This window comes from Pan paniscus, chromosome 14 (genome assembly GCF_029289425.2).
Source record: "Pan paniscus chromosome 14, NHGRI_mPanPan1-v2.0_pri, whole genome shotgun sequence".
NCBI classification, from domain to species: Eukaryota; Metazoa; Chordata; class Mammalia; order Primates; family Hominidae; genus Pan; species Pan paniscus.
Window position 1 is genome coordinate 68,527,543 of NC_073263.2, and position 21,287 is coordinate 68,548,829.

Genomic DNA, 21,287 nt, shown 5'->3' on the forward strand with positions numbered 1-21,287 from the left:
CCGCCCAAATCTCATGTTGAATTGTAATCACCAATGCTGGAGGTAGGGTCTAGTGAGAGGTGTTTGGATCATGGGGGCGGATCCCTCATGGCTTGATGCTGTCTTCATGATAGTGAGTTCTCCTGAGATCTGCTCCTTTAAAGGCATGTGGCACCCCTGCCCCACTCACTCTCTCTCTCTTGCTCCTGCTTTCACCATGTGAAGTGCCTGCTCCGGCTTCGCCTTCCACCGTGAGTAAAAGTTATCTGAGGTCTCCCTAGAAACGGAGCGATGTCAGCCCCATGCTTGTACAGCCTGCAGTGAGTGCTCAAGCCAGTTAAACCTTTTTTCTTTATAAATTACCCAGTCTCAGGCATTTCTTTATAGCAATGCATAAATGGCCTGATACAATAACCAATCCCTTATATCAGCTACTATAAAATATATGTTTGCCTATAGAATGCACTTCCAAGAAACACTAAAAAGTCATAATTACACCAAGTATGTAAAAGTAGGCATAGGCAAGTATTTGAATATAAGAGCTACATTATAATCTAATATTTGGTTATAAAGGTAGGACTAAAAATAGCTTTCTCTGCTGTGGTTTAATTTGTTAAATATGTGAAAACTGTCTTCAAGCCCTACCTACCCCGGGTTCTCCTGGAATGAGGATCACTCCACCTACTCATCTCATCTACCAAGTCTTCCTCTCAGAAATGTCTTAGATAATTTCTGCCACCTCTGTCGAAACTAACTTGTTCAGGGTACGACTCCCCTGAAACCCTACCTTGTAAACAAACAGTGACTCCACATTCTTTAATCAGAAATTCTGGAAAAAGAGAAAACAACACCTGGATTCTTCAATCTCGCTGGCAACATTTGTTTCTTAATTTCAAACAGAATAATTTTATAAATGTATTTTTCAAAATAATAATGTTGATTCTTGGTCTTGACTTACATTCAAATTTACTCTATGTTCTATGACTTCAAGAGTGAAATTTTCATTAGGCCTTTAAATTTGAAGATGTTATTAGAGAAAAAATGTAGCTTAATGGAAAAAGACAAAGCTTCTTTAAGTTTGTCAAGTAAAATGTTTATAAAAGTTCTGAGAAATGGGGCAGTTCACCTATAGGGGAGTCCCACTCAGTGTAGAAGCTCATAGTTAGGAATCAAATAGAAGAATAGCTAATGGATACTAAGCTTAATACTTAAGTGATAAGTTGATCTGTGCAGCAAATCACCATGGCAGACGTTTACCTATGTAAAAAAACCTGCACGTCCTGCACATGTACCCCAGGACTTAACACAAACTAGAAGTTAAAGAAGAAAAATGAATAAAAATAATAAATGAGATTAGGCATTTGGCACATAAAGACATTTAAAAATTAAAAAAAATAAAAAGTCACTTTGTAGAATGAAATTTGCCGATTACTTACAATGAAAGAATGCTTTGTTCCCCTTTACTATCCATTAGAGTTGGGTCACTAAGAAAAAAAAGTTTTCATTTCCAATTCATGAAAAAGTGAGTGTGTGCGAAAAAAAAATAAAAGGAGAAAACAGAAATGTAATTAGCCAAATATAAATAGTCTTTGGATTATTCACTGCTTTACTTTATCCTTTTGAGAAGGTAATTGGGAACTGATTATGTTCTCAGAATTACTGGAGATGCTGCAGATGGCTTTAAAAATATTCTCAAATTAAAACACAAGTATGTGTGTGCTCTGGCAACAGAAATCATAAAACTTTACTTCATAAACTCACTCTTTTTAAAAAAAAAACTTTTATTTTAGGTTCAGGGCTACATGTGTAGGTTTCTTATACAGGTAAACTCATTGCACAGGGGTTTGTTATACAGATTATTTTGTGACCGAGGAGGTGCTAAGCCTAGTACCCAATCGTTTTTTTTGTTTTTTTGTTTTTGTTTTTGTTTTTTGCTCCTCTCCCTTCTCCCACCCTCCACCCTCAGGCAGGCCCCAGTGTCACAAACTCACCCTTATTTTCACTGAGATAATCCAATGAAAAATATTTTATTCTATTGAAAAGCTACTCTTTGTAAAAGTTCTCATCCTGAGTATTATATTCTAATAAATAACAACTAAACATACAAGAAAGAGATGCTCATAATTATAGACATTCTGCTACAATTTGTATATCTTTTATTCATATTATATAAATATTCACACCTAATTATAACATTCACAATTTTATGAAAACAGATGTAAATGAAATTGTAACTTTATCAAATATTAGACTAGGATGGAGGAAACCTCTTTACTATGTCAGATTCCAGTTACTGTAACACAAAACAGGGAAATTGCTCACCATATATTTCTTTAAAAATGGCTGGAATAACATTTGCCATCTACAAGGGTTTCTTTAACAATTACTTAAATCAGATATTTATGTACTGATGTAAATTGTCAGATGATTTTAAGATAGCTATAGTCTACATTTCCAAACCAACTTCATTTTTCCACCTCTTGAGTGTTTCCATAACAGATTTGCATGTGTTGCAATAGAAAAACACATACTGCCTGAGTGCTCTGATGATGTTACTTCTAGAGCCTTCCCTGGTACAGCTTGTTTTGACCTAGGACAAATCACTGGAACCATCTGGTCTTTGGCTTCTTCATTTTTAAAAGGGTAGAGGGAAATATTTGGATCTGATGAATGCAAAAAAATTTTTTAAGATTCTAATGCCAAAATGGAATCTTACACATTGGTTAGTCCCAAGAAAGTAAATAACAGAAAGAAAATCTATCTACATATGATGAATTGCAAAGGGAATAATTTATAATTTAAATTTACTATCAACATGATTCCATTAAATGACTTTGACTATCATTTTCTCTTTTAGCAAAATAATTTACAAAAACATTTATAAAGGAGATATGTGTATATTTTCTTTCTGTTTTTAGGGGTCACTGGGTTTTTAATAATTTCCTATATGGTTTTCTAAGGACAATTTTAAAACTTTGTTTATATGTGTGGACCCCCCGTCTCAATCTCCCTGTTCCCATTGCATTGGCTGTCTCCCAGTTCTTCTAAAATCCATAGGAATCCTTGCCTTATGTTACTTGCACTTGCTGTTATTTCTGCCTAATAAACTCCTTCTACTAATTATTGCTTGCCTGGATCATTTGGAACACAATTCAGCTCTCATCCTCCATTAAATTGTACCTCACTGGCCTAGCCATCATTGTCTGTTATAGTCTCTACTATTATTCCTCAATATTTACCTTTTCCATGGTTCCTATTGCAAGATAAAATTCTTTTATGCTCAACCTTGACAAGAATATATATTCTTTCTGTCTTCTTTACTACAGTGCCAAGATCAATCCCTGGCAATAAATCCTGTCTTTGTTGAATGAATAGGAAAGTACCTTTGGGCATGTGTAGCCTGTAAGCTACATTATTATTAAAATATTAATTTAAAATTTATTCAAACTTAAGCAGTTATGATTATGTTACATATTTAAATTGTTCCCATAATTTGACCCATGAATAAGTAACTATTCCTAGTATAGTACATTGTATATACAGTTAAATGCTTACACATGTTCTTTTTTTCTCTTAAAGGTTATTTGAAATTTCAGATGGTAACAAGTTTGGAATTGTCTTTTTCTTCAGCTATGGACTGTATCAAAGTTTATGGGCTATAATTGTATTTTGGTTTCTGCCAGGCATCAGCATAGCTCATTTGCATGACTGGTATAAAATTTACTTATTCAGTGAATCATGCTCAGCTGCTGTACTGTTCAATCTGTAATAATAACTGCAGGGTGACTGACTAACGATAACTAATCTTCTCTCAACTACAAAAGCATGTAAATTAGTAAAATAAATGTTTAGTTGTGTATGTGTGTGTGTTTACATGTTGGAGTTGGGGTGGATTATGCTCTTCAATTTCAATGCAACGCTGCACACCCTTAATCAATCTGGAGAAAAAATGTGCAGAAAAATGACAGTCAATCCTAGCCACAAATCAGTAGTCATTATATCCATTCTCTTAGCCATGAATATGACATTAAACTTTATAAATGAATACATTGTCTATTTTTTAGTGGTGAGGTGTATTAGTCTGTTCTCACGCTACTATAAAGAGCTGCCAGAGACTGGGTAATTAATTTTAAAAAAGGTTAAATGACTCTTAGTTCTGCATGGCTGGGGAGGCCTCAGGAAACTTATAATCATGGTGGAAGGGGAAGCAAACATGTCTTCTTCACATGGCAGCAGGAAGGAAAAGTGCTGATCAAAGGGGGAAAAGACCCTTATAAAACCATCAGATCTCATGAGATTTCACTCACTATCACAAGAACAGCATGGGAGTAACTGGCTTCATGATTTAATTACCTCCCACCATGTCCCTCCCATGACAGTGGGGATAATGAGAACTACAATTCAAGATGAGATTTGGGTGGGGACACAGGCAAACCATATCATAAAGTCTCTTCATCACATCACCCAAAGTAGAAACTGAAGCATTTCCTGCATCTTCTTGGCACCCTTATGAATTAACGATCATGATAAAACAAATGCAACTGAATAATCTGTTTTTCACTGGGATATGGAATTCAGTATAACTTGAAGTTACCTTTAAACTGTGGTATTAGAAATAAGCAAAGTCCAAATACTAGATAGTTCATTTACACAATTGAAGAGGAGAAGAATGACATAGATATAGCTACTTGTTTTATTTAGGAATATAACTAGCTAAACATCTTATTAATACTTCTATAGCAGACTTTCAATAATGATTTTCCAACAGATTTTAGGGTACTAAAACCATGATGATTTGAGATGTTTAAAAATAGATAGGAAGATATTTTCAATCCCACTGTATATTAACCTATATACTGCTACACAAGATGATTGTTTCATTTTCAATAATTTTTAAAGTGTTTAAAATAAAATGAAAACAAACATACAACTGAATAAAATGGAAAAATGAACCACAGAGAATAGATATAGTGTGGTTCCATTATTATAGTATCTATGTATATATAATAAATAGGCATATATCATACACATTCCAGATGATGTTTATGATATATTACCTATATCACAGATAGAAAAATTGAGGAAATAATTCAAACTAAACTGTTAATTGAGACTACTTGCAAAAATGGCATTTGAGAGGGCAGAGATTTTATTTTTAATTTTCAAATGTTAGTTTTACTTAAATTTATTACAATGAATGTGTATGTTCTTATAATTTAAAAGTAAATAAAATTGGCTCTGATTTAGATTTTGGATGTTTCCATTTTATTTATTCAATATATGCTTTGTAATATGTATATTTTGAGCTTCTTGGAAGCATTCAAAATAGAGTTATTTTAACAATTTCAAGGCTAAATAAACACTGCTATTTTTCTTCAGCATCCATGTGAAATGTCCGTAGAGCCCAGCTTCCTTGCCTGTTTATAAACACTCAGAGGACCCTGGTGTGATCAGTGGCATCATTACATTACTGCTTAATAGCACATGCTGTTGATACATTAATTGTGTTATTGACTATTTTAAAAGTTTATGACCTCATCTGCATTCCAGTTTGACCTTGTTTTGCACTTTTTGAGTGAATTGCCACATTCAACAACCTACGTAATGTAATATGCATTATATTAATAAATTTATAAAATGAAATGAAGAGCTAGCTGATACGCACCTCATTTTTTTAATCAACTAAGTCATTGTTAGGTAGACTCTATATTATGAAGAATTACATAATTGCAAAACTGTGATGGTACAGCTTCATGATTAGAAAAGATATTCCAATTTTTTTTGTAATTTTATTTTAAATAATAATTACCAGATGAATAGGCTGGGAGATATTCTTATGGTTTGAAGCAAGGGAAATGGCTCTTAACTTCATATAAATGTCTTATCTGAAAATGTCAAATGGATTCAGAATGTTCTCCTTGACACCATAAATAACTATTCAAAATAATATTTTAAGTGGAAATTTTAATAATTTAGTTTATTTTTTGTTTTTATTTTTTGAGACTGGGTCTTTGTCTGTTTCCCAGGCTGGAGTGCAGTGCTAGAATTATAGCTTATTGGTCTCAATAAGTTCTTGGGCTCAAGTGATCCTCCTGCCTCAGCTTCCCTGGTAGATGGAACTAAAGTGTGTGGCACTATGGTCAGCTAATATTTATTTACTTATTGTAGAGACAGGGCCTGACTATATTGTCCAGGCTGTTCCCAAACTCCTGGGCTCAAGAGATCCTTGCACCTTGGGAACTTTTATTTCTAAAACCCAAGTAAAGTCTTTACTTCCTAAGAAATGAAAGTTGACTGGGAAATATTTCTTAGTTAATTGAGGCCATAGAAATTTGTTCAGGATTGCAATATGAAAAATTAAACCTTGTATTTTACAGGTAATCTTTTAACATGTAGTCTGATGTTTACATAACAAAATATCACTTTTGGCATGTTTGCCAGTTTCCCTTCCTTTTCTACTCTCAGAACTCTAGGGAAAATGGAAACAACAGCTCCTTATGCTATTTATCCTCACTAAGCACAAAATAGCATGTTTGTGAATTTTACATTCTAAGAGAAGTTGGACAACGTGTTACATTCCATAGCAGAAAGGATGACACAGACTTTGGGATATTTATTGAATTTTCATTATTGGAGAGTATTGCTATATAAGGTTGTGATTGCTTAGATAGTTTAGAAAGTGGAACACACAAAGTATTTCCCAGACGGAATGTAAATAAAGGAACCTGGAAATAATACAAATGAAAGAATGAGGAAATAATTAGTGGAAATTAGAATTTCAGAGTTTGATTCAATAGGGACAGTCATCTATTCTTATTTATTTTTATTGATGAAGAAATGAACGTCTAGAACTATTAGATGACTTGTTCACAGCTTCTGAATTCATAGGTAGTGCAATGGTGATGTGAAACTAAGAGGTCTTGCTACTCTTTATCCAGAGCGTTATTACTGATTGCGATTACAGAAGACTATGGAAAGCCAATGAAGACAACCAGACGATGTGCAAAGTTGCTAACACATGAAGGAGATGTAATTTCTTTCACATGTTAGAAATTTCATATTAGAGATATTCATGTTAGAGATACTCACATGCAGCAAACTTGTTTGGAGCACAACATATGCACTAAGTGACAACTGGGACTACTAACAGAATAGGTGAGTCTAAGAGAAGGGATTTTGGGGGCAGGAATTAAAGATTTACACTCCATTCCCAATCATGGTGAATAAGTATTGGAATAAATATTATATATGTTACAAATCATGAATTCATTGTGATTTCAATTAATATAATGTGGAGTAGCTGGGATGTGGAATATTTTAAAAGTCATTTTCTAGATAAGTTTATGGTTATCACTCATTAAATTAGCTAGAAATATTTTCCACATCTGGTCCACCAAAATCCCAAATGACCTTATGAAGTTAGAAAGTCACATCACTATTAGGAATAGAAAAGTTCCTTCACACAGAGATTGTAGCCATTAAATGTACTAAAATTTAATTTCATCTTTCCAATGATTTGCTTCCTATGCTCATACAAATACAATTATTTGAGAAACAGAATAAATGTATTCCTCAACTAATTTTATCTAGTAATGAATGTCACTTCCTGATTGTAGAAATAGCACTTTATGAAATTACTCCATGATCCCAAGTCTTTTTTTCACTCAACCTCTTTACCAGGAAGACTTTCATCTCAGCTTCAGCTCTAAATCACTTTATTCATGAATAATGAACTAACGATCCTGTGTACTTGTGAATTATTTTAGATATCTAAATTATTGTTAAAATTTACATTCTCACTTTATGTGACAGAATGTCTAATTGAATATGCACTTGGTATAGCAGCCACTTCCTCAGACTCTCAGAGAATATTAAAGAACAGGGTGAGGTATTAGCAAAACGGGAACATAAAAAATTGAACAAAAAGGTATATTTCCTCACACTAACAGCATTTTTACCTGCACTGTAGAACAATTAAGAATTACTATTCTGCTAAGTGCCTAGGCCATTTTCTTAGAAGAAACAAATAAGCACTCTGTAACAGCACATTTCAAAGACTGATAATAAAATTTTCAGTGCATAGCAGTATAATAAATGTATCATTAACTCTTTGTAACTAACAAAGATATTTAAGAGGGAAGAAAAAATGTTTTGGGTTTCTTCGTTTTGTTTTTCTGTAATTATCTGCAAAATTTTTAAAGCCTTAGCAAATTTTAATAATAGTCCAGTGAATGACCCCATTAATCTAAAGGCTAAACTGGATGAAGCCTAAATAATCATCTTGCATGTCTTTATATCTTGAGTGCTAAACAGAATAAAGTTCTACAACTTGGAATATTTTAAACAATTATAAGCAACAAACTCCAAGCATTAGCTATGCCTGGATTGGTGAAAACTTGAGTGACAGTACTTGTTAATACAGTTCATCATCTCTCTCTCTTTCCTTTGCTCAAAAGAATATAACATTTTTCATATTCTGAAAGAATATATTAAGCAAATGTAAGAAGATACATATACATATACATATAGGTTAGGTTCTTACATTTGCTTAATATATCATATTCTTTTTTATATGTAAAAGAATATATCATTAGTATATCATATTCTTGTATATACTCATATATACAGAATATGTATATTCTTTTATATATAAAAACATATATACACATATATAAAACAAATATATACATATAAACACATATATATAAAAACATATATACATAAATATACATATATATAAAATTCAGTGACAAGCACAATTGATAGCAATTTCTCACTTCAAAAATTCACATCTCTGAAGAGGGTAAAGTAGATGTTTCCACACTGAATTTCTAGTAATAATAATATTTATGTTTACTTAATTTGATGTAATCATCATCCAGCAGATAATCAATATATTTCCATCTTCCAACTCCTACTTATCCAAACTTTGACAAAAATGCTCCATGTTGTTTATAACAGATAACTTTTTCTAGTCAACAATACACTTATTACATAAAATATCCATGAAAATGGGACCTGGGCATTATCTCTCTATCAAGTTTGGTTTCCTTATTATTGTTTAATGTTAATTTTCTTTTCCAGAAGGCTCATCTGAATATATTTTTAATATTAGCGGGTTTTTAGAAAAAAATACGTCCTTGACTCCAACTTGCCAGTTACACATCTCATCTGGACCAGAGTTGGTAATATATTTTCTTGTTATTTTTCTGTGATACAGTGTCCTGAATCTGTCAACAGTCCATAACTTATCTCTATATATGACAGAATTAAGAGGGAGCTCCAAGACATCAGCAGGTGTAAACCCAATTTTGTAAGATCAATCCATTACTATCTAAAAACTATAAATAGAGAAGAGTAGATGAGACACATTTTTTTTCCATTGCAGTGGACAAGAGCAAGGCTAGTGGACGTTATAAAGTATTTGATCATGTATGTCAAGACGAAGAATGTATGAATTATGTAGTCTTACCAAAATTAACTGTCTCCTATATATGTTACCAAAAGGTTGCATACTAATAAGAAAAAATATATATTAAAGAATCATGAGAGATCTCAAAATAAAATTACTTTCTCCGGTTACATAATATTTTTGAAAGCATAATTTTGATTTCTTTATAAACTTAGAATCCTTTATTAATTCAGTTTTCTTCAAATTTGACTTATATATTGCAATTTCATTTGACTAACTACTTTTTAATTCCATTAACATTTTCACCTGAACTCAAGTCTGAAAAATAATTTTGAATGAACATTTAGAATGAAGTTGATGTGAAAACAAACAAACAGAATCCGAAACAAAATGAATTCTGTATTTCAGAAGTAAAGCACCCTTTTCATAAAGGAAATAAAATATTTTCCTCCATGGAAAATAATAGTGTTTCAATGAAGGATACTAATAAATTTCACTAGCATAAATATGAATGGAAACAAGAAAAAGAGGTAACATAAAAATCATAGTGCATATTCATGATATTAAGAGAAGTCTCATGCATTAACGTTTAGGAAGGTAGATAAAGATAGATTATTGTGTTTAAGTATATGGGTTTTTTTTAAATTTAAGATCATATTCTTCCAATTTGGTGGCAGTTTTAAGTCTGTATTTGATAGAATAAATGTTTTTGTCTAATGTTACAATGAAAGGCAGTTTCATATACTCCAGATTTTTTGATAAATACATTAGGATAATGACCAGTAACCTCAACATAATGTTTTATGACTGGTGACCTAGCAGTGAGCAGATTATAACCAGAGGATTCTGGAAGAAGAAAGGCAAAAATATTCCCTTAGAAAAACAAATGTTTCGATCATCTCTACTGGTAAGTGCACTCTTCAAGTAGTTTCTGAGTACTTACTGTGTTTTACATCTATGCTAGTGGTGAGAGTGCAGTGGAGGAAAGGTACTGCCACTCTGTCAAGAACAAGCTATGGATCTAACATGATATTGGGGAAATCACCCCCTCCAGAGGAACGATGCAAGCTGAAATTCATACCAAGCCTTCAGAAATCCTGTTTGCTTTCCTTGGCAGTGCACCAGCCTGACTCCATCTAAACAGTGGTCTTCTTTTTACCTCCTGTTCCTCTTTGGTGACTTTAATTCATTTATTCTTTAATATATGTCAGCACACTTCTGTTGGAAGACGAGCTCTTTTAATTTTGCAACTCTTTAATTTGTTTCCACTTCACAACTCCCTGACATTCTTAGATAATTATAATGGTTGGTTATATATATATATATATATATATATATATGGGCTAATTGATTACTTATTTCAGACATAAAGCCCTGAACAAGTTTGAACTAGTCACACCAACAAACTGAACTGATAAAAATGCCTGCCTTAGAAGACAAAAAATAGCACAGAAGAGAAAACAGGCCACAGAATTTCCTCATTAAGGATCTTCTAGGGCCAAAGTATATCATATTATTGTCTATCAGTTGTCTTTATTAGCATGTAAATCAGAGATAAAGAGTGAAAGTGTTGCATCACTTCAAGCTCTGACTCCTAAAAAAAAAAAAAAAAAAGATCCTGAATGGACTACATCTAAAATGTAAAATAGCAGCAAAGAAGAAAACATGTCTGGCCATACCATATGTGAAGGAAATGTTTAACATTAAAGTTAAGACAATAAAATTTAAATTTCCCATGAAATGAACTCTAGAGGGGACAAAAAATAATTTGCAATCTTCATGAAGTGACTCGTCTCATGAAACAGAAGTATTGCTAACACTAGTTATCATTTCAGTGATTCCACAAAGAATTTCCCACTAAAAATACTTAGTTTTTATGTCATGGAATACATAGTCACCATTTATGAAATATATATTTAAAAGAATAAGTGAACATATATTAAATTTAAAAACAATTAACCAAGAAAATGGTTGTATTTATTTTCCTGAATTTACCTGATATTTACTTGGGATACTGAATATGAAAACGTGACATCAATAATTCTAACTTCCTAAAAAATATATTTGCTGCTTGTAAGAGTAATCATTTCAGAAAGCAAAATTATTAGTATGATGATAAAATAAATGAAAAGAACTTGGGTAGCTTCTCTGCTTTTTACCTGAAGCTTCTGATTTACTTTGAAGGGACAGGGAATGGGGAGGCTGAATTAGTGGACCTCCCTACCAACTTGCACAAAGATGATGAATAGGGAAAAAGATTCAAAGTTTTGGCCACTATCATACCATTTACTATTTACTTCATCCTCCTCACACCTTGGTTTAAAATGCAGGACAGGCATACAAAAGCTAACAAGGGTGGGAGGAAAGCAATCAATGAGTGAATAAGCTGTGAAATAATCTGGTAAGAATCCTGATTTAGAAAATCATTTTTTTTAATTACGTATCTTATAATCACATGAAAAATATTTTCAATGGCTTGAGATAAATGGGATCAGAATTCTATAATCATTCAATTATATTAAGTCCCTTTAGTGGCTAGAGGGAAATTGGATTTGCTGATTGATTGATTGATCGATTGATTGTCTACGGCATTTGCATCAGCCGAGATCTAGTTGGAATACAGAGAGCCCGTTAGTTGTTTAAACAGAGAGAATTTAACATGGGGAATTGTTAATTGTTGGAGGACTAAAGGTACAAATAAAAAGTGAGAAAAAGAAAGAAAGAAAAAGGACACTGATGTAGCCAAGTAATGAAAAATTGCGAGAAAAACTAGAATACCTGTATAGCTTAGGAAACAGAAGGAAGGATTTCGGAGTTATCAGAAACTAAAAGTCTGGCACAGAGCCCTATGGAATTGGGACTCAGCCTTCTACGGAGAGGAAACTGACTGGCGACTCTTGGTAACTCCAAGAGAGAGTGATGAAACTGATTCCAGGAATGCAAAAAAGAAACCAAGAAACTGGCACTGCAACCAGCAAATGGCTGCTGCCAGGATGAAGTGCCATTGCTGCGGCAACCCTGAAAGGAACGGCCTGCAAAGCCGGACGCAGTAGCTCCCCTCACCCCGCCATTCGGTCTCCCTCTAGCGTGCCCTACTGGCCAAACTTAATAAGAAACCAGATGGCAAAGCGGATATGCAGAGCGCTGAGACTAGCCCGGGAATCACAAAGCTGGTGGGTTTGGAGCTGAAAGATAACAGCTTAAAAATTGGCACTGACGTTGAATTAAGGAAATTAAGATGTGATAACTGATAAGAATTCTTTCATTCTAAATCATAATATTATTCTGTGGTAAAAACAAGCTGAGGTACTGACTCCAGAAATAGAGCTGAGCCTGTCCAGAGGCTAGATGGCTGGGGACTTCTGAGAGCAACAGAAAAGATGAAAATGTTCAAAGCACAATTTTGTCATCTGATCTCCTTTTTTGAGTCTCCTTTGAAAGAACCACTTCCTCGGTGCTTCAGTGACATTCTCTATAAAACTGTACTGACTTTTTACCCTACTCTACGCTATATATAAATATAAGCCAAAACCACATAGGACCTGGCTATATTTGGTATGCCTCATCTATCATGGATAGTTAATTTGTGCATTCATCTTTTAAAACTAATAATGAATTTCTAAAACCTTTTAAACGGGCTTAAGTTTTGTAATCCATTTACTGAACATGCCTGCAATGAAAAATTAATTATTAAACAAGAGCCTTGGGAGGACATCAGCGGCCTTGTCACCCACGCGCTTGATTGATAACATGTCAGTTTCCAGACCACGGAGGGCGCTGACAGCTCTCAAATTTAAACCCGGAAGGGTAATGCTAAGCATGTCATGGCATAAGTCACATTTTTAAATTATTTTTATTAAATGTTAGATAGAATAAATTCATCCATGCCTCTCAAACTCAGCCTGATTAAATGAGCTGGCACTCTTTCAAATGTAAAGCATGGTTATGGCTTCTCAAGGGCATCGGAAACGCTGAAGCATAAGACACGGTAAATACAAAAGGCAAAAGAGGTGGACAGTGATATATTCACAAGCACCACGGGCGAAGTGAGGTTTTTGAAAATGCTGAGGCTAACAAAACAAGGGCAGCACGGTCCCCAAATGGTAAATGCACCTGCAGTGAGAGACTCTGCTTGAGTGCTGGTGCATAAAAGTGTCCACCACTAAGGGAAAAAAAACAACAGTAACAACAACAAAACCCTAAGAAACAGAAAGGAACAGCTGTAACCAATTTTCAAACCCTAAGTTTTGAGGTTGGGTTAGGAAGTTAGAATTGTTCCATGTTTGTGTCAGTTCTACCCTTTAATTTCACAAAGTTAAGATGGTTTTCTGTGACTATAAAAAAAGAAAAGAACATCTGTTATAGTGTGTCTTCCTGTAGCAAAGACTACTGCTTCTTGAGCTTTTCTTCTTTCAGGCAAACCTCAATCTCACTCTATAAAAAGATTGAAAAATTATGTATATCAAATATACTCGAGCAGTTCAGAGAGAGAACATATCATCTGCATTACTGCTGTCTAAAAATCCTCTGATATACTGAATTCAAACTAAAAGAACCTAAATGAAGAAAACAATAATTTACTTAGACCCAACTGGGTCACAATATTTGAAAAACGATACAGATTATTTTCACTGTATACTATGTGTTATTGTATTAACTTCATTTATTTTTTTTCAGTAATTATTTGCAATTAACTCGGCTGATGGGCTAAACTCTCCAGAAGATACAAATATGTGAACAACACTGTCTAGTCTTGCAGAGCTTTGTATTTAATGGGAAGATACAATAAAGGAAAATGTTCTGTCTTATCTGAGAGGCACAAGGAAAGTGCTGTGTAAACTGAAGTTTGGGCTCTCAGAAGAGGTTTCATTAAGAGAATATCTTACCAGCTGGACATTTTATTGAATGTTACTATTTTTCCAGGTAGTTGGAGTACATTGGTGAATAGTCACCACTCTCTGCCCTTGTGAAGCTTGTATTCTAGTGAGTACAGGCAAATAATATTCAATACACAGTAATAAATACGTTAAATGACATGTTAGAACATTAGTGTTTAAAAAAAAAGAAAAAGTACAGGATAGTTGGGATTCTGAGTTCTTCATGCTGGGAATGAGTGATTATAGTTTTAATTAGGGTGGATGAGATAGGCCTCACTGAGAAAGAGATATTTGAAAAAAGATTCTACTACATTCTTTCAACTTTTAAACTAAATAAATTTAATTGTTAAAGAATAAGTAATTTAATATGTGAAGAATTTTAATAAGCATTGCTAGTGTGAGAGTGTTTTAAGAAAGGAAATAGCATCAACATTATAAATTAAGTTTATGTGTATGCTCAGTGCCTAGTACCAAACTGACATACAGTAAGCACACAAAAATGTTTACTGAATAAATGTACAAGTAAACTGATAGTATTATGAAATCCCTGAATGAATGTGTCTAAATGTGAATAGTCCTGTTCGGCTAGTAAGTGTCTGGTTTCTTGCAGAATCATAAAAGAAAAAGCTAACAAGTTAGGTCGAGACCTTACTCCAAATGCAAAATTAAAGGATTTTTATAGAAAATTCAGTATAGAATTGAAAACTAAGTTTTTAGCATCAAGGAAGAAAAGAACAGAGAAAAAGAGTTGTTGACAGGAATAGCATTGTGCTTTGAAGTGGTGGTTAAGTTTGATTAGATATGAAAGACACTGGAAATGTGGGAGGTGATTATTAGACTCCTAAATACCCCTTTCAAGAGATAACACAGACTTAAGGTAATATTATCATATTGGAACTTGAAAACTGGGCTATATCCAAAAGAAACTTATCCATTCATTCACGGAATCTTTTATTTAGGAAGTGTGTTCGTTCATTTGCATTGCTATAAAGGAATACCTGAGCCTGGGTAATTCATAAAGAAAAGAGGTTTATCTGGCTCATGGTTCTACAGGCTGGACAGGAAGCATGGTCTGGCATCTACTTCTGGTGAGGGCCTGAGGAAATTTACAATTATAGCAGAAGGTGAAGGGAAGCCAGCATATCACATGGCAAGAGCAGGAGCAAGAAAGGGAGGGAGAAGGTGCCAGGCTCTTTTAAGCAACCAAATCCTATGTGAACTCATAGAGGGAGAACTCATTACCAGGAGGACAGCACCAAGCCATTCATGAGGGATGCACTCCCATGACCCAGACACCACCCATTAGGCTCGTCACCAACACTGGAGGTCTGTTTTGTTTTGTTTTGTTTTGTTTTGTTTTGTTTTGTTTTGTTTCTGAGATGGAGTCTCACTCTGTTGCCCAGGCTGGAGTGAAGTGGCACAATCTTGGCTCACTGCAAACTCCGCCTCCCGGCTTCAAGCGATTCTCCTGCCTCAGCCTCCCGAGTAGCTGGGACTATGGGCGCACGTCACCATGCCTAGCTAATTTTTGTATTTTTAGTAGAGACGGGGTTTCACCATGTTGGCCAGGCTGGTCTCGATCTCCTGACCTCGTGATCCACCTGCCTTGGCCTCCCAAAGAGCTGGGATTACAGGCATGAGCCACCGCGCCTGGACTGGAAGTCATATTTCAACATGAGATTTAGAGGTAACAAAACAACCAAACCATATCAGGATGGAAAGAAAGAAAAAATAAAAATTCTGGGCCAGGTTACATGAAACACTAGAATAGAGAGAGGATGAAACCTGTCAGTTTGTGTTTGTTTGTTTGTTTGTTTAATTCTCATAGCACTCACAATGCAATCATAAAGACATGTAGATGCAGATTGTGACTGTTGATATTATACAATGAGAGTGCAAAGTGATATGAGAAAATTTTATATGAAGAATTATCTAAATTGGACACCCACTGGGGCCTTCAGGGTAAATAATGATTAATCCAGTTTAGAGAGTGGCAACAGTGTCCACAAGTGAGAAGAGAATGTGCCAGGGCCCGAGGAACAAATCAAGGAGCTTAGAAGAGGGCAGGAATAGCAAGGAGATGATAATCTGGAGATTGTTGGTTTAAGGAGTTCTTGGAATTGGAGAAAATTAATAGCAATGTGTCAACCAATAGAGTTGTTCTTTGGGAAACTCCATAAATGGGTCTTCAACTACCACACATGTCAATTAGCTAGTAGTTTTAAAATATCTGTCTATAGCTCTGCTCACTCTTCTGAGTTCTGTACTCTCACAATCCTACTTGCTATTGTGATTCCAACCTGAGTGTGTGTGTGTGTGTGTGTGTATCACTCAGATCAATATATTCCCAAATTAAACCTATACATCTCCCTTACTTCTTCAAAATTCCTCTTCCCCTTTTTACTTAGTTGGTGAAAGAAACAAAGTTTTCATCTCAGCAGTTGCCAAAATAAAAGAAAACATAATTCAGGCATCATTGACTTCTCCCTCTTCCTCATAGTTAGCCAGGTCCACTTCTACTCACACATTCCTGCCAGTTGTCTCTGCAATGTCTCTTATAACCAGCCCTTACACTCAATTATCAGTTCAGTTTCTCATCAATCTCCCACTCAGACTGTTGTAATTAAATTCTAATTGTTCTTCTTTCCTTTATTCCTTGTTGTTCTTCAATTCATTCTTTCTAATGCTGCCCATGCAGTCTCTACACAATGAAAGCGCCACAAAATGTCATATTGTTAAGGCTCCATTAAAAAAATTAAATAAAGAGCAACAAAATACTTCAGTCAATTATTATCAACTGCAAATATAACCCAAGATAAACCATAAACTCCTTTGAAATGCTCAGAGTCCTTTGCCATCAAAATCAACCTTCTGTCCACCCTGTAATAACAGCCATTTCCCTAGCCAATCATCCTTTAGAACATCTTGCTTCCCAAGCAAATTGGGTTCTTGCCTATCTCTCTGCCTTTGCTCAGATTGTACATGTTATTCATTTGTCCTCAGTCTCACAAACACACACTTACACTTCAAGGCCCAGTTAAAATGTCATTTAATATCTAAATTCAATTAATTCAGCCTGAAATGTCAGGCAAAGTTGAGATACAGGTTTCAGTCAGCAGCAAATAGTAGAAATATTGATAATAGATGACAGTAGAAAAGGAAGATCCCTTAAAAAAAGAAGTGAAGGAAGAGGAGCAAACCCAATTATAGTTCTAAGGACTATACTTCAAGGTTCTACATTCTTTGAATTTTTAAACTAAATATAATTAGTTTTTATACCATTAAACTAAATATATTCAACTGTTTAAGAAAAAAGTTTTTAGTTTAATTAAACGAAAGAGCTTCTGCACAGCAAAAGAAACTACCATCAGAGTGAACAGGCAACCTACAAAATGGGAGAAAATTTTCGCAACCTACTCATCTGACAAACGGCTAATATCCAGAATCTACAACGAACTCAAACAAATTTACAAAAAAAAAAAAAAAAAACCCATCAAAAAGTGGGTGAAGGACATGAGCAGACACTTCTCAAAAGAAGACATTTTTGCAGCCAAAAAACACATGAAAAAATGCTCACCATCACTGGCCATTCAGAGAAATCCAAATCAAAACCACAATGAGATACCATCTCATACCAGTTAGAATGGCAATCATTAAAAAGTCAGGAAACAACAGGTGCTGGAGAGGATGTGGAGAAATAGGAACACTTTTACACTGTTGGTGGGACTGTAAACTAGTTCAACCATTGTGGAAGTCAGTGTGGCAATTCCTCAGGGACCTAGAACTACAAATACCATTTGACCCAGCCATCCCATTACTGGGTATATACCCAAAGGACTATAAATCATGCTGTTATAAAGACACATGCACACGTATGTTTATTGTGGCACTATTCACAATAGCAAAGACTTGGAACCAACCCAAATGTCCAACAATGATAGACTGGATTAAGAAAATGTGGCACATATACACCATGGAATACTATGCAGCCATAAAAAATGATGAGTTTGTGTCCTTTGTAGGGACATGGATGAAATTGGAAATCATCATTTTCAGTAAACTATCGCAAGAACAAAAAACCAAACACCGCATATTCTCACTCATAGGTGGGAATTGAACAATGGGAACACATGGACACAGGAAGGGGAACATCACACTCTGGGGACTGTTGTGGGGTGGGGGGAGGGGGGAGGGATAGCATTAGGAGATATACCTAATGCTAAATGACGAGTTAATGGGTGCAGCACACCAGCATGGCACATGTATACATATGTAACTAACCTGCACATTGTGCACATGTACCATAAAACTTAAAGTATAATAATAATAAAATAAAATAAAATAAAGACTTTATAGAAAAACTGTTAAAACTACTAAACAAATTCAATAAAGTTGGAGGATACAAAATAAATTTACAAAAATTCAAAAAAAAATGTTTTTATACAGTTAAACTAAATATATTTAATGGTTAAAGAAATAGGTAACTTGACATCATTCCTATTCTTCAATCATGTTTCTGGGAAAATAAAGTTCACAAATAATAGAATCAATATTTCTTTGTGCAGCAAGAAACTAATGCCATTCTTAATTTCTATCCATGCTAAAAAGGGGATTTCCAGATTAATTCATGACCAAGTGATTATATTCACAGTGCTTTTAAGTAGTGTAAAGCTAAGAGACAAATATCAAAATATTTTCTTCTGTTTTAAAATATTACTTTCCTGATCGTTTTAAAGTGCTAAAGTCATTTATAGAAAATCTTTATTGGTAGTTTTTGACTTGCATTTATCAAATACTTACTATGGGCCTATCAGTTTTCTAAGTATTTATTTACAAAATGGTAGATGAGGAATAGCAATTACAACTACTCACATTTCACAAAAGATTAAACCAAGACTTTAGAAAGGCAAACTATCTTGCCAAAGTCACATAGCTAATAAGTTCGATACACAAATAAGTGTGTCTGATTCAAATGTTTATTTTCCAACTAGAGAGCCGATGAGCTTGTTTTTATAACAACATACGTAAATAAAAGTGGAGATTTGATGTTTGGATTAAGATTCAAATATAGTTATTGTGCTTCTATTGACCACATTAATTAGTATTTAATGTAAAACAGCAAACTGATTTTAAAACTGAACTCAACACTTAAAAATTGTGTCTTGAAAGTTTTAAGAATTATGTCCTTGAAAATGATGTCACCGGTTGTAAAGGGGCAAGAATAGGGAGCTATGCCATGCTGCAGGGAATCCCAAGTTTTAGTTTGTTACTTTCTCACTACTTAGAAAACAAGGGTAGAGAGAAATCCCAATAAGGGAAAAGCAGTGGCTTGTTCCCTGGCTGGCATGGTCTGAGAATGCTCTTGGTACAGCATTCTAAGTACCTAGGAGAGAATGTCAGTCCCCTTGGTTTAATTAGGACCAGTGTTGTTTGGCTGTGACTGAAAGAGAGAGAGAGGGCAACATGGGATCTAAGAAACAGCAGGAACAGACGGGGCTGTGTACGCTTAGGGGGGCAGAGGGGACGGCAGAGTCCCCCAAGGTAACAGTGAATCCCAGGTACCCTGCTTAAGAGCAGAACCTTGAGGAGACCATCTTTGTCACTCCCAAACTTGAATATATTAGCTATATTAGGCTTCTTTAGCTTTTACTTCTTTCTTGCCTTGTTTTAATTTCTACCAGTACAGGTAACTATACGGCAGAAAACTTGTAAGAATTTAGTCATGATCAGGAAGATTTTCAGCTTACTGATGGTTCCTCACAGTTCTTGTCCAAAAATGTGGGTTTCCACTGTATTGAATCACTTCTTAAATAAATATTTATTATGTGAAATAGTACCAAGAAATGTGCTCATTGTTTTCAGAAAGAGTTACAGCCACACTAGTTATATAAGAAGTAAGCTAGTTAGATTCTCTTGTAGAATGTCTTTATCTTCAGATTTCCTTGGGGTGAAAATTTTAAAAGATTCAACATGTTTGGTTTTATGTAAAGCCACACCATTAATTGTTAAAATATAGAAAGCAGAGTAATTATGAAGAAAAATATTTATTATTAAAAATTTAATTTGCTATGTCAATAACCTCACTATTAAACAGATATTTACTAAGGATTTTAAAGCTGCTTATATAAATTCATAAGCTAGTCAATAACTTCCTAATTAAACTCAAATTTAAAAATGGATACAATGAAGTTCTCAAAATTTATATTAAAATGCTTATGCTTATAATCTAGGCATATACATGATATTGTATTTTATACTGTTAGAATGGTAATCAAATACGTTCGTCTGAATTTTTAAATTTATTAAGTCTGTCCTAAAAGTCACTATTCTGTTTTAAAATTAATTTTACAATTAATCAAGAGTCTAAGAATTAAATATTTACATTTCTCATGTCTCTTTTTTAAGAAGATAAAAAAAACCCTCACCAATTTTTAGAGATCAATAATGATCTCTGTTTCGTTTCCAAACAGGACTAGTGATGTGCTAAATCTAATTTCTCAGAACTTAACTTTCACCGAAATAAAGTTATTCTTCCTGAGAATTTAATCTTCTATGAACTTCTTTTTTTCCTGTATATTTGCCATCCAACTTTACTTTTAATTAACAGTTTTGTTTTGGTATTTTTGTCTCTAATTTAAAAATATAATAAATTGTGTTCAAAATGGGACATATTGACCAGTCCATTAATTGTCAGGCTATCTGATCTAGTTCTTTCATTTTCTAGTTCTTTAACAGCAATTACTAGTATTTTTTTTTTCATTTTCAGCCATCTATGTCTTGGGCCTTTCTGCACTCCCTGTGTGTACGTGGAGGCTTTTTTTATTTGTTTGTTTTTAATGTTAAATGTAGAAATCAAATTTAGAGATGATTTTAATGGAGCCACTAATCGGTTTATGAAACCACCTTGACCTTTACCCGACCCATTTTCCTCAGTCTCCCAATCAAACTGGTTGACCTGGTTTATTTAAGGAGCTTTCTCACAATTGTAATTGTATACACATACACATACATGGTAAGTG

General features: G+C 34.1%; 1 protein-coding gene and 1 long non-coding RNA gene across 7 annotated transcripts in view; one reads left to right on the top strand and one right to left on the bottom strand.

The window, feature by feature from the left end:
* Positions 1–21,287, bottom strand: part of PCDH9 (protocadherin 9) — a 915,902-nt gene that overhangs the window by 668,342 nt on the left and 226,273 nt on the right. The gene's annotated exons all lie outside the window — the stretch shown is intronic.
* Positions 8,947–20,104, top strand: LOC130540716 (uncharacterized). Its single transcript, XR_008954709.1, has 3 exons — positions 8,947–9,164; positions 14,315–14,374; positions 19,950–20,104. It is a non-coding gene; the product is annotated as an uncharacterized LOC130540716 (long non-coding RNA).